The sequence below is a fragment of the Lithobates pipiens genome, unplaced genomic scaffold (genome assembly GCF_037356315.1).
Source record: "Lithobates pipiens isolate NorthernLeopardFrog02 unplaced genomic scaffold, aLitPip1_a1.2 Scaffold_13, whole genome shotgun sequence".
Taxonomy (NCBI): domain Eukaryota; kingdom Metazoa; phylum Chordata; class Amphibia; order Anura; family Ranidae; genus Lithobates; species Lithobates pipiens.
This window is the reverse complement of record NW_027507718.1, coordinates 72612950-72626710: the sequence shown is the minus strand read 5'-3', so window position 1 is coordinate 72626710 and position 13761 is coordinate 72612950.

Below are 13761 nucleotides of genomic sequence, written 5' to 3'. Positions count from 1 at the left end.
CAACTATAATATGAATGCGATACCTATGTAAGCATGTGTATAAAACCATCAGTTGCGCCAAATAAACAGACTAGTTATTTGGAAAGATGCTGCGTGTATATTTTTTATCTAGAGCCTGCATTCACACGGAAGCATGCGATGTGCATGCGTCACAAGAAGGAAATGGGAGGCGTGACTGGCTGGGGAGAGCAGGGAGTGACGACACTGGTGGCTGTGTACATTCTCTTCCAGTGCTGGAATTCATAAGAAAGCATGAGACTTGCATGCGTCACAAGAAAGGGAAATAAGAGGTGGGATTGAGTGGGGCAGAGCAGAGATGATTGGCTGGGGAGAGCAGGGGCTGATAACGGTACAATGGAACAGTGAGCAGCCACTTTTGACTGCGCAAATCAATCATTGACGGTCTGAAAGAGGAATAGATGGGATTGATTTTTATTTTTTTTTCTAATCACCCAGTTATGAAATTTAAAAAGTGGATAATACAAAAGTCGATGTTGGTAGTCATACAAATCCTAAGGGAGATTATGATTTTTGGCTGGACTTCCACTTTATAGCGTCACTAAACTGGAGATGTCTGGGCAGCAATTGCCAAAATATACAAGTATGTACAACATACTCGCACATTATGGCACAATTGCCTGTGGTTGTGCTCTCTTCCAGTGATGAGGGGTTTCTTCTCCACACAGGCACCTGAGCCCAGTACTGGATACAGTTGCCCGTAGACATGAATAGCTGTGCGTGGCTGTATTTTTGTATATGCTGTTTACATATAACCTCATTCAAGCTTATGCAAAAAAAGAACATCTTCTTTTCAGGTGGGGGAAATGCACCAGAATTGGGCTCAGGTGCCCATGTGCAAAAGGTCTTATGTAAAGTAACCATTCATAATTTGTAAACCATCTGTTTTGCCTTAAAGCAGTAATAAACTCAAAAGCAAACATGTATTATATTGCAGCTTACCAATTCTTCAGTGTGATGGCTGTTCCTGTTTTTTTTATTTTTTAAGCTTTTTTCTTCTTCTATATTATTATTTATCTGGTGGTTAATCCACTAAATCTGGTGTTTCTCAAAAGAGCCACCAAAATGTATCCATTACAGAGATGAGACAAACCATTTAACACTGACAGGAGTGCTTACAATGAGTTTTATTTATCTAAAAACTTTATCCCAAAAGAAAAAAAAACTGCTGTAATTGCTTACGAAGTAATAGCTGTAGTTTTGCTTAAATTTGTCAGTGTATCTAAATCTGCTAGTACATCTAACACTCCCCTCCCCCCAGGCTGACAATGCAGCTGTCCAAAGGTGCCCCCTGTGTGCCGTCCTTCTGGGATCACTCTATTACAGGAGGTGTCTTGTTGACCAGGTGAAAACAATAAATCAACACATCTGTGACTAAAGTGTCTATGAAGAAGTTACTGTTTTTGGACCCCGGATCCCTGCTACGAGCCGCATGCGGCATAGATGTGAGCCCAGCCTCAGGCTTGCCAAAACTTAGGTTGGATCCATTCTTTGGCATTGTGGTAACACTTTGACTGCACTATATAGGTGCATCTCATAAAATTAGAATATCATCAAAAAGTTAATTTATTTCAGTAATTAACCGCTTGGCGACCATCTCATGGCGATATACATCGGCAGAAGGACTCGTACAAGCAGAATCGCGTACCTGTACATTGCCCTTTAAAGGCGGCCAGCGGGCGTGTGCATGCAGCTGGCAAGCTCTGTGAGTCGGGTTGCAGGTCCCGCGGACTCGATCGCCGTGGGGATACCTGCGATCGCCTCACGGGGAGGAAGAATGGGGAGATGCTAAAGTAAACAAGCATCTCCCTGTTCTGCCTACTGACAATGTCACTGATCTCTGCTCCCTGTGATCGGAGCAGAGATCAGTGACGTGTCACACACAGCCACACCCCCCCCCACAGATAGAAACACACCGCTAGGACACACTTAACCCCTACACTGCCACCTAGTGGTTAACCCCTTTAATGCCAGTGTCATTTACACAGGAATCAGTGCATTTGTATAGGACTGATTGCTGTATAAATGACTGGTTTCAAAAATGTCCCATGTGTCCGCCATAATGTCGCACTCAGAAAAATTGATCGCCGCAATTTAAAAAAAAAAAATTATCAATAAAAATGCCATAAAACTATCCCCTATCTTGTAAACGCTATAACTTTTGCGCAAACCAATCGCTTATTGCAATTTTCTTTTAACCAAAAATATGTAGAAGAATACGGATCGGCCTAAACTGAGGAAAAAAATAATTTTATATATATATTTTTGGGGGATATTATAGCAAAAAGTAAAAAATAATGCGTTTTTTTCAAAATTGTTGCTTTTTTTTGTTTATAGCGCAAAAAATAAAAAATGGCAGGGGTGTTTAAATACCACCAAAAGAAAGCTCTATTTGTGGCCAAAAAAATGACATCAATTTTGTTTGGGAGACACATTGCACGACTGCGCAATTGTCAGTTAAAGCAATGCAGTGCCGAATCAAAAAAAAGTGCTCTGGTCAGGAAGGGGCTAAATTCTTCTGGGGCTAAAGTGGTTAAATTCAAAAAGTGAAACTCATATTTTTTATATAGATGCGTTACATATTCCCAGAATATATTTCAAACATTTCTTTTAATTTTGATCATGGCTTACAGCTAGTGAAAACCCAAAATGCAGGATCTCATAAAATTTGAATATTCCATAAGGCCGATTTAAAATCAAAAAAATAAATAAAAATTTTAATACAGAAATGTTGGCTTACTGAAAAGTATGCACTCAAAACTTGGTCAGGCTCCTTTTGCATGAATTATTGCATCGATTTGGGGAGCCATGTCATCTGCTGGTGTTGGTCCACTGTGTTTTATCAAGTTCAAAGTCAGTGCAGCCCTCTGCTGGGAAATTCTAGAACACTTCATTCTTCCCTCTGCTGACCAGCTTCATGGAGATGGGGATTTCATTTTCCAGCAGGACTTGACACTTGCCCACACTGCAAAAACTATGAATACTTGGTTTAATGATCATGGTATCACCGTGCTTGATTGGCCAGCAAACTTGCCTGACCTGGGGGGCGTGGCCAAGATGGCAACCAGCTAGGACGTGTTTGCAGAGAGCTCCGCACCTGGCAGGTTATTTATCCGGCATTTAGGGACATACATCTCTCCCCGTGGGCCGGTGAAGCGGTGGTGAGGCTCGGGGATGCGCAGGGGTAGCTCCGGTTCCCATAGGAAGAAGCATACGGTCCCGGGAACCCCGCCGGGAACTCCACTACAGACCCGCGCGGCACGCGGGCAGGCCTACACCAACATGGCGTCTCAAACGGACCACGCTGACACGCCACCGATGGGTGATGATCAATTTCAAGCTCTTATGCAAGCGATCACTGGTTGTCAGACTACCCTAACCACTAAGATAGAGCAGATACAGCTCGACATGGGGCTTATCAGGCGAGATATGGATAAACACCGGGAGCGGCTTGCCGAGGTGGAACGGAGGGTTGGAGACGTGGAAGATGTTACCCGCGACCATGATGCCTCCCTCCGTACCCTGCAGGTGCGGGTGAAGGCGCTGGAATCCAGGGCAGAGGACCACGAGAACAGGAATAGGAGGAACAACCTGAGGTTGGTGGGCCTCCCGGAGGGGTCGGAGGGCCGTGACACCGAAGCCTTTACCGAACGTTTGCTACGTACACTTCTCCCGCTCGCTGAGTTCTCCCCCCATTTTGTCGTGGAACGAGCGCACAGAATGCCGTCGGTTCGTGGCCCACCGGGCGCCCCGCCACGCACGTTTATTTTCCGCCTTTTGAACTTTAGAGACAGAGACCTGGTTCTTCGGGAGGCGAGGAAGGTGGGGGACCTGCGCTTTGAAAACGCTAAATTAATGCTTTTTCCTGATTATTCTGTGGAGACGCAGAGGCAACGCAGGACATTCGACCAAGTCAAGGCCCAGCTGCGCACCAAAGGTCTCAAGTACAACATGATGTTCCCCGCGAAACTCAGAGTGATTGACGGAGAATCCGTTCGTTTCTTTACCGCCCCGAGTGAGGCCTCCAGATGGATTGATTCCCTTCCCCAGCAGAGATAAATTTTTTGATGATGGTTACCTGACTGGGGTCCACAAGCATCACAAGCTTTGCCCAGTGCCACGCGGATCGGATTTCCCCCCCCCCCCCCTTGCTCTGTCCCTCCATTTTGGAACTTGGAGGGCAGGTCTGAGTGCCCCTCTCCTTTTCAATACTGGTTTTGGGCAGGGGGCGAGGAGCCGACCTGATATTTTGATGCTCCTTAGGGGGGGTCTACAGGTTCATGTTTTCATATTCTGTCTACCGGGCCTTAGGGCCCTACCCCCTCCCTAGTTTATACCCGGGGGGGGTTTACAAGATTACTTCTGGATGTGAATACTCTGTACTGATGATGCTGGACCCCGCTACTCCGATGTTGTCGTCCTGTTGGATGAGTTGTTACTAAGAATGGGCCCTTGGAACATTCCAAGAGAATTTTGCACTTCAACCTGAGGCGCCACATACACTACGATTTGTTCCCTTTTGTCTTGTTTTTTCTTTTCCTTTGCCTCCAGGAAGCGGCTGCGCTGGAGTTTGTCTACTCTGCGCAGGAGACTCTGTCCTAGGTGTGCTGGTTGATACGCACCGCCCCCGCGGGAGATTTCTCCTTTAAATGGGTTTGATTATGTTTGGTTTGGGTTCTCAAACACCCTGGGGCTGTTTTTCTGGGGTGTGGGGTGGGAAGGGAGGGGAGTTCTGGTTTTTTTTCTGTTTATTTTGTTGTTTTTTTGTTACATGCTTTCAGGTTTTCTGGTATAGACAGTGCTACTATAATGAATGTATAAGGTATATCATTGCATTACTTAAGATGAGATATTTGTGCCCCGACCCTGGCCGGGTGGTCGTATCCGTTGGTCCCCCCTGCCCTTCCAGATTATGGCTCCGTTGAAGATCCTCTCCTGGAATGTTAGGGGGCTTAACCAGAAGATTAAACGCTCTCTTGTTTTTGACTACATGAAAAAATATGCTCCGCATATCTGTATTCTTCAGGAGACGCACTTAGTGGGGGGAAGGATTATGGGATTGAAGAGGCCCTGGGTGGGATACCACTATCATACCACATACTCCGGCTATGCCCGGGGGGTTAGCGTCCTTATCCATAGGTCCCTTAATTTTGAGCCTCTTGATATAGTCACAGATAAGGACGGGAGATACGTATTGGTACACGCCACAATTGACATGATAGAAATGGTGCTGGTGGGTCTTTATATGCCTCCTCCTGCGGATCTGTCTCTACTACATAAACTGACTGCCCTGATAGCCCAATTCCAGACTGACAATGTGGTTATAGCTGGGGACTTTAATATTCCTCCTAATCCTTCCCTGGATAGGTTGACGCCTGACCGGGCCACAGACTCTCCAGTTTCCCGCTGGGCACAGGTGTTTGGGCTGGAGGATGTCTGGAGGTGGAAACACCCATCAGATCGCCAGTTTACGTGCCACTCCTCCTCCCACAACACACTCTCCCGTATTGACCTGGTCTATGCTGGTGCCCCCATGCTTCCCAGGGTCCTTGGAATAGAGTTACTTCCTCGGGGCATCTCTGACCACTCCCCACTGCTGTGTACATTGCAAACCTCTACCCCTCAGAGGGATAGACTATGGCGCTTGTCTAGGTACTGGATTGAGCATCCCACCATTGCCTTTGAGATGGGCGGTGAAATCCGGGGATTTTGGGCCTCAAATGTTGGCACGGCTTCTGGGGGGATGGTCTGGGATGCCTTCAAGGCCTATATGAGGGGGTGCTACCTCTCTTCCATTGGTCGGGAGCGCAGGAATGATAAGATCACGGTAGAGGAGGCAGAAGCCAGGGCCCAGGAACTGGAGACCCGGTTCACCCTCACGGGGAACCCGCTCACGGCTCAGGATATGAAAGTAGCGTATAGAGAGGTGGTGCTCCTTAGGGTGGCTAAAACAAGCAAACGTCAACTGGCTCAGACGCAGAGGATTTTTGAACAGGGTGAAAAGACGGGGAGATTGTTGGCCTGGATCTCGAGGGAGCAGGCCCCAATCTCCACTATCCCTCGAATACAGAATAGTGCTGGGACAATAGTGACGGATCCCCTTGCCATCAACGCTTGCTTTGCAGAGTTCTACTCCGCCCTTTATTCATCTAGGGTGCAGTACTCAGCGCAGGAGTTAAGTGCTTTTCTAGAGGGGGTGACACTCCCTGCCCTTACTTCTGAGGCCAGGGACGGTCTGGACTCCCCGATTACTCTGGCGGAAGTCCGAGTGGCGCTGGGGTCCATGCAGCCGGGGAAGACCCCTGGGGAGGATGGGATACCCCCGGAATTTTACAAGTATTACCTAGAGGAGATGTCAGTTAGAATACATGATATGCTCACCGCGTCCCTTCGTGAGGGGGAACTTCCTCCATCTATGGCACAAGCCATCATAGTGGTGATCCCTAAACCTGGGAAGGACCCCCAGTTGTGCTCGTCATACCGACCCATTTCCCTACTCAACTCGGACGCGAAAGTGCTGACCAAAATCCTTGCCAGGCGACTGAACGAGGTTATACTTACCTTGATCCATGAAGATCAGTCCGGCTTTATGCCAGGGAAGGGGACAGATATTAATATTCGCAGGCTCTTTACTGTTTTGGCCTCGGGGGATGCAGAAGGTGGGGAGGAGGTTGTGGTCTCTCTAGACGCGGAGAAGGCCTTTGATTCAGTGGAGTGGGACTATTTGTGGGCAGTCCTCCGTAGATTTGGATTCGGTCCAGCCTTTATCTCGTGGGTCAGGGCGGTGTACAGAGCTCCCACGGTCAGGGTGCGTACGGGTGCGGTCCTCTCCCCGCTCTTTCCCCTCCATAGGGGAACCAGGCAAGGGTGTCCACTGTCCCCGGGGCTTTTTGCACTGGCAATTGAACCTATGGCGGCTATTCTCCGCTCCTCTCCTGAGGTTCGGGGTGTTGTCCGGGGTCCTTTGCAGGAAAAAGTCTCGTTATACGCTGATGATACTTTGTTGTATCTCAAGGACGACGGAGCCTCCCTACAGGCGGCACTGTCGCATATAGACCGGTTCGGACAATTCTCGGGTATACGTATAAATTGGGCGAAATCAATTCTATTCCCACTACATGATGGTGAGGGCGGTCCCCGAGTAGATGGGCAACTGCAGAGGGTTTCTCAATTTAAATATCTAGGGGTGGAAATACACAGAGACTTGAAACAATTTATTTCCCTTAACCTGAGTCCGGTGGTTACCCAGTTGACCCGGAGGTGTACTGGGTGGAGGTCCTTGCCGCTTTCGCCAGTGGGACGGGTCAATCTAATTAAAATGTCGGTCCTTCCTCGGTTTACCTATCTCTTCCGTCAGACCCCAGTCCACATCCCGCTTAGATTTTTTAAGAAATTAGATGGCATTGTTTCGTCCTTCGTCTGGAATGGTAGGCCCCCTAGAATAGCTAAAACAACCCTCCAACGGCCCCTTGTGAGGGGCGGTCTGGCACTGCCCTGTTTTCTGAAATACTACTGGGCGGCAGTCCTAGTGACTGTCAGGTGGTGGCTCTCCGAGGGCCCGGTCAACCCTGCGTCCTCGTTGGAGGCGGCGTTGTTGGGCTCTCATGCGGAGCTCAGGAACCTGATCTATAGGGGACCACGATCTAACCCTGGGATAACCCTCCCGATGCGTACGACGCTTAAAATATGGGATCTGGTGAACAAAAGGTTGGTGGGCGCAGGGGTGTGGGCCCCGGGGACTCCCCTTTGGGGGAACCCCCGCTTGTCCCACTTTCAATCCATCCCGGATCCGATTGTTTGGGCCAGGCATGGAGTTATAACACTGGGGGACATAGTGTCCCAGGGGCAGCTACTCTCCTTCGATGCTATTAAACGGGCCAGGGACCTCCCGAACCATATGTTTTTCAGATTCCTGCAGTTGCGACACGCCTTCCGTTCTCAATTCCCATCTAGAGCGACTCTTGGGGTGTCGGCGGTGGAGGAGGCGCTTGGTCCCGAGGGGGGAGGGACGCGCACACTGTCCATGGTGTATGCCGCGTTGACCGTATCGGAGGAGACTAGGATCTCCCATTTGTTTGCGCTTTGGCAAGGCGACATTCCGGAACTTACTGAGGAGGACTGGGAGGAGGGTATACAGCAATACCTGACCCTTGCGATTTCGGCAAGGGACAGGTTTATACAATTGAAGTTCCTCCACCGGGTATATTTTTCACCGGCACGCCTGGCAAGGATTTACCCTGACCGATTGACTACCTGCCCCAGATGTAAAGAAGATGATGCTGACTTTTTCCACATGGTCTGGTCCTGCCCTGGGGTAGTGGGATTTTGGAGAGGGGTCCTGGCCGATATTAATGCAGTGGGGGAGCTTACGATTCCACTTAGCCCGATACCTCTCTTGCTGGGTATCTGTGATTTTCTGGATATCTCCTGGGGGAAGAAACTGTTTATTTTTTACACTACACTCTATGCGAGGAAAGCCATACTACTGCAATGGAATCAACCTCTCCCTCCTACTAAACAACTGTGGCAGTCCCTGGTGAACGCGGCTTTGCCGCTTTATAAACTTACATATCTGGGCAGGAACTGCCCTGGGAAATTTGGGAAGATTTGGGCGGCTTGGGTTGAGGCGAAGCATTTGACTATTGGTTAGGCTGGGGGGTGTGGAGGGTGGGGGGAGGGAGGGGGGTTTCCCCCCTTTTTTTTTTGTAATTTCTGTGGTTTTTTGTGTGGCGGGGGGAGGTCTCGGGGAGGTTTTATATTCCATGTTGCAATGATTAGTGACTCTATATATTGCTAAGAACTATCTGTGCTTATATGTGATACATTTGATTATCTGTCTACTCAAAATATGTATGTACCTTGCTGACGCATGTCTGTTTTCTGTTTTTTTTTTGTTTGTTTGAAACATAAATAAAAAAAAATTCTTTGTTAAAAAAAAAAAAAAAAAAAAAAAACTTGCCTGACCTAAACCCCATAGAGAATCCATGGGGTATTGTCAGGAGGAAGACGAGACACCAGACCAAACAATGCAGACAAGTTGAAGCCCGCTATCAAAGCAACCTCGGCTTCCATAACACCTCAACAGTGCCACAGGCTGATAGGCAGGTCAGTATAGTATAGTGGTCAGTGTAATGGCCAGTGTAGTATAGTGGTCAGTGTAGTGGACAGTAAGGATGAGCTCTGGCGTGTTCACACGCACCACGTGCAGAGCCCGCCAGGAAGTCGGTGCAGCACTGCGCTAATCACAGGCAATGAGACATTGCCCGATCTCTGCAGCCATGCATCGGGGGAAATTTGTCTCACTGCCTGTGATCAGCGCTGTGCCGACTTCCTGGCGGGCTCTGCACGTGGAGCGTGTGAACACACCAGAGCTCATCCCTAGTGGACAGTATAGTGTAGTGGTCAGTGTAGCGTAGTTTTCAGTGTAGTGTAGTGGTCAGTGTAGTGTGTAATGGTCAGTAAAGGAAATCAGGTTGGTCAGTGTTGAAATAAAGTAGGTTAGTGTAGTGGTCATTATAGGAATCAGGTAGGTCAGTACTATTGTATTTGAAGGAACTTGGGGAGTGCTAAAAGTCCGCAGGTTAGGGGGCGCAAATTGCTTGCCTTGCCCCGGGTGCTGACAACCCACGCTACGCCACTGCATGGACATGCTTTTCAGTAAGCCAACATTTCTGTATTAAAAATCCTTTTTCTTGTTGGTCTTATGTAATCTAGTTATCTAAGATGCTGCATTTTGGGGTTTTTACAAGCTGTAAGCCATAATCATCAAAATGAAAAGAAAGAAATGCTTGAAAAATATCACTCTGTATGTAACGCATCTATATAAAATATAAGAGTTTCACTTTTTGAATTGAATTGCTGAAATAAATGAACTTTTTGATGATATTCCAATTTTATGAGATGCACCTGTAGTGAACTGTGCTGTGGTACAATTCATTTTTACAACTGCAGTCAAGATGGAGGGGGTTCAAACATACCACCTGAAACCATGTTTTTCATTATCAAAATCTTCCTCAGAGCGCAGGATGTACAGCTCATCTAAAATAAGGGGCACCCAGCGGGCTGTATGCAAAACAGATTCTCCAACCTTCCAGCCTGGGATATCTTTAATGATAATGGCCTCCTCTTCCAAATTTTTTCATAAAGACCGTATCACCCTCCTATCAGCTTCTGACTAGATTAAAGGCATCCGTACAATTTGAGACTCTAGCTCTTCAATGTATAGTCGCCTCCTTTCTCTATTCCACTTGCCAATGCTCCAAAGTCCAAACACCATAGCAAACATAGTATAACCGCTAAAGCCCCACAGAGCCGTATTCCTCCTGGAGAGGGCATGTCCTGCTTCACCTTGGACACAGCCATCCTCCCCGCCTTACAATTCATTTTTAGTTGCATCCCAATGCATGATGGACCTGGATGTTATTGAACATGCAATTTTGCAATGTGCAAATGTGTGCCTTGTGGCATGCTGTAAAAAAATAAAATGTAGGTACAATAAAAAGTCTGTTGTGTTTCATTGGCAGTCTATTAAAAATGAACGGGCTGCCTTGTGGCAAAAATGCACCACAAAGTGGTGTGTATCTGGCCTCAAAGTCTAAATTGCCTCATTCTTTATCAAACTTCAAAATTACAATGTTCTTGCAGCATGCATAACCCAGCCAGTCCTGTGCATGAATATACCTCACCAGGTCACAGTAATACATATAAAAACAAAATGGTAGCTTGGCATTAGCTTTCTGTAACCACAGCTATAGAATTCATCTACGGATGTGGCTAGGTTGGATGGTTATACTGTAATAAATCCAAAGGTAGAGCACAACATAATAGTGCTTAATATTTGATTTACTGATAACAGAAAAGTCAAAAATATTGTACTTAAGTAATCTTTCCTGAAGTAGTGGGATTTGCATTATCACTGCAAATGCAGTTACCACTAGTACTTTTGACCGGTGAATAGTGAATTGGATGCATATGATGAACCTACTTTTGACATTTAATATTGTTTATATATATTTTGGTCCTAGATATCTCCATGCAGGGTGTGTAATAAATCAGGCCGACAAGAGCTAGTTGTATGCAGTCTGTATAATCTTTGTGAAGTTAAAGTATAACTAAAGACAAAACGTTTTTGTTTTCAGTTTTGGATGGAGTGGAGATGGATTAGACCTTCAGTCAGGTTTTTTGGTTGCTGTCTGTGTCCCCTGTTAGGGAGAATAACCCTCAGTCTTTGTCCTGGTGACCATTATCACCCAAAGTGAATGAAAATCTGAAATGGTGGGTTGTCACCAGAATATAAGAGTAGAGGGGAAATCTTCCAATAGGGATACTAGTCTTGGTAACAACCAGGGATTCCCTCACTCCCGACAGATCTCTGCTCACTTCCTGTTTTGGCTATGGGACAGGAAGTGAAAGGAAATCTCCCCTTTGGCAAAAAAAGGGACATAGGGTCATAATTATAACCCTCCCTTTCTACTCTATCCAATTTTTTAATTTTTTTTTTAAAGGCGTTTAGTTCTTACTGTCACAGAGTTGGTTGTGTACATTTTCCCAGGCTCAGGTGTCCCATCGATAAGTAATAATGATGTTTTTTTAAGAAAATAAACATGTTATTTCAGTTTTCATCCTGAAACATTACATGAGATGTGTGAGTCGTTAAATAAGACCAACAAATGATTTGCATTGATGTCATGGATGAGCGAGTTTGGAGTGGAGGAACTTGAGTGGCCTGCACAGAATCCTGACTTCAACCCGATAGAATACCTTTAAGATGAATTCAGTGCGCAGACTGCGAGCCAGGCCTTCTTGTCCAACATCAATGCCTGGCCTCACAAATGCACTTCTGGAAGAATGGTCAAACATTCCCATAGACACACTCCTAAACATTGTGGACAGTCTTCCAAGAAGAGTTGAAGCTGTTATAGCTGCTGGTGGGCAACTCAATATTGAACCCTACAGACTAAAGCCCCATATACACTATCAGATTTTCTGATGATTTTTGTCTTCAGATTTACCAAAACCATATATGAGCTAGGCCCTTGCACTACATGGTTTTGTTAAATCTGAAGACAAAAATCAGCATAAAATCTGAGCGTGTATGGGGCTGAAGACTGGGATGTCATTAAAGTTTATGTGTGTGTAAAGGCAGGCACCCCAATACTTTTGACAATAGTGTGAGATCACACACACACACAGTTGTGCTCGTAAGTTTACATACCCTGGCAGAATTTATGATTTCTTGGCCATTTTCAGAGAATATGAGTGATAACACAAAAACTTTTCTTTCACTCTTGGTTAGTGTTTGCCTGTAGCAATTTATTATCAATGAACTGTGTTTACTCTTTTTAAATCATAATGGCAACAGAAACTACCCAAATGACCCTGATCAAAAGTTTACATACCCTGGTGATTTTGACCTGATAACATGCACACAAGTTGACACAAAGGGGTTTGAATGGCAATTAAAGGTAACCATCCTCACCTGTGATATGCTTGTAATTAGTGTGTATATAAAAGGTTAATAGTTTGTGAACTCCTGACAGACCCTTGCATCTCTCATCCATGAGACCAAAATTTTGCTTTTTGGCCACAACCATAAATGTTTAATTTGGAGAGGAGTCAACAAGGCCTATGATGAAAGGTAAACCATTCCTACTGTGAAACACGGAGGTGGGTCACTGATGTTTTGGGGATGTGTGAGCTACAGAGGCACAGGAAATTTGGTCAAAATTGATGGCAAGATGAATGCGGTATATTATCAAAAAATACTGGAGTAACATTTGCATTCATCAGCCAGGAAGCTGCACATGGGATGTACTTGAACATCCAACATGACAATGATCCAAAACACAAAGCCAAGTCGACCTGTCATTGGCTACAGCAGAATAAAGTGAAGGTTCTGGAGTGGCTATTTCCGTCTCCTGACCTTAATATCATTGAACCATTGATCTCTGGGGAGATCTCAAACGTGCAGTTCATGCAAGACAGCCCAAGAATTTACAGGAACTGGAGGCTTTTTGCCAAGAGGAATAGGCAGCTTTACCATCTGAGAAGATAAAGAACCTCATCCACAAATACCGCAAAAGACTTCAAGCTCTCATTGATGTTAAAGGGGGCAATACAGAGTATTAAGAACTGGGGTATGTAAACTTTTGCTCAGGGTCATTTGGCTAGTTTCTGTTGTGATTATGATTTAAAAAGAGTAAACACAGTTTATTGATAATAAATGGCTTCAGCCAAACACTAACCATGAGTGAAAGAAATGTTTGTGTTATCATTCATATTCTCTGAAAAATGGCCAAGAAATCATAAATGCTGCAAGGGTATGTAAACTTATGAGCACAACTGTGTATATATATATATATATATATATATATATATATAATATTATGTGGGTAATCCCTGAGGTTAGGTTCTCCGGGATCCTACCATGTGGATTTTCAGGCACTTCAGTCAAAGCACAGCTTTAAAAAAAAAAAATCATGGAGAACAGCTCTGGAATTGTCTGGGTTGGTAAATTACTCTTATTACCTTTAAACTTGTAAGTGGCTGTAAACCTCAGACATGAAATATGAAAAAAGTATATATCACTATAGTGTGCACTTGTCTCAATTAAAAGCATTAAGTGTCATTTCTGTCTACTGCATCACTTATCTGCTATCAGTATGAGTCACTTCTGTTTTCTTGACCCCAAGACAAAAATGGTGACAAAAAAGGGCGCTTTGAAAGAGTGACAGCCTCAGCTCT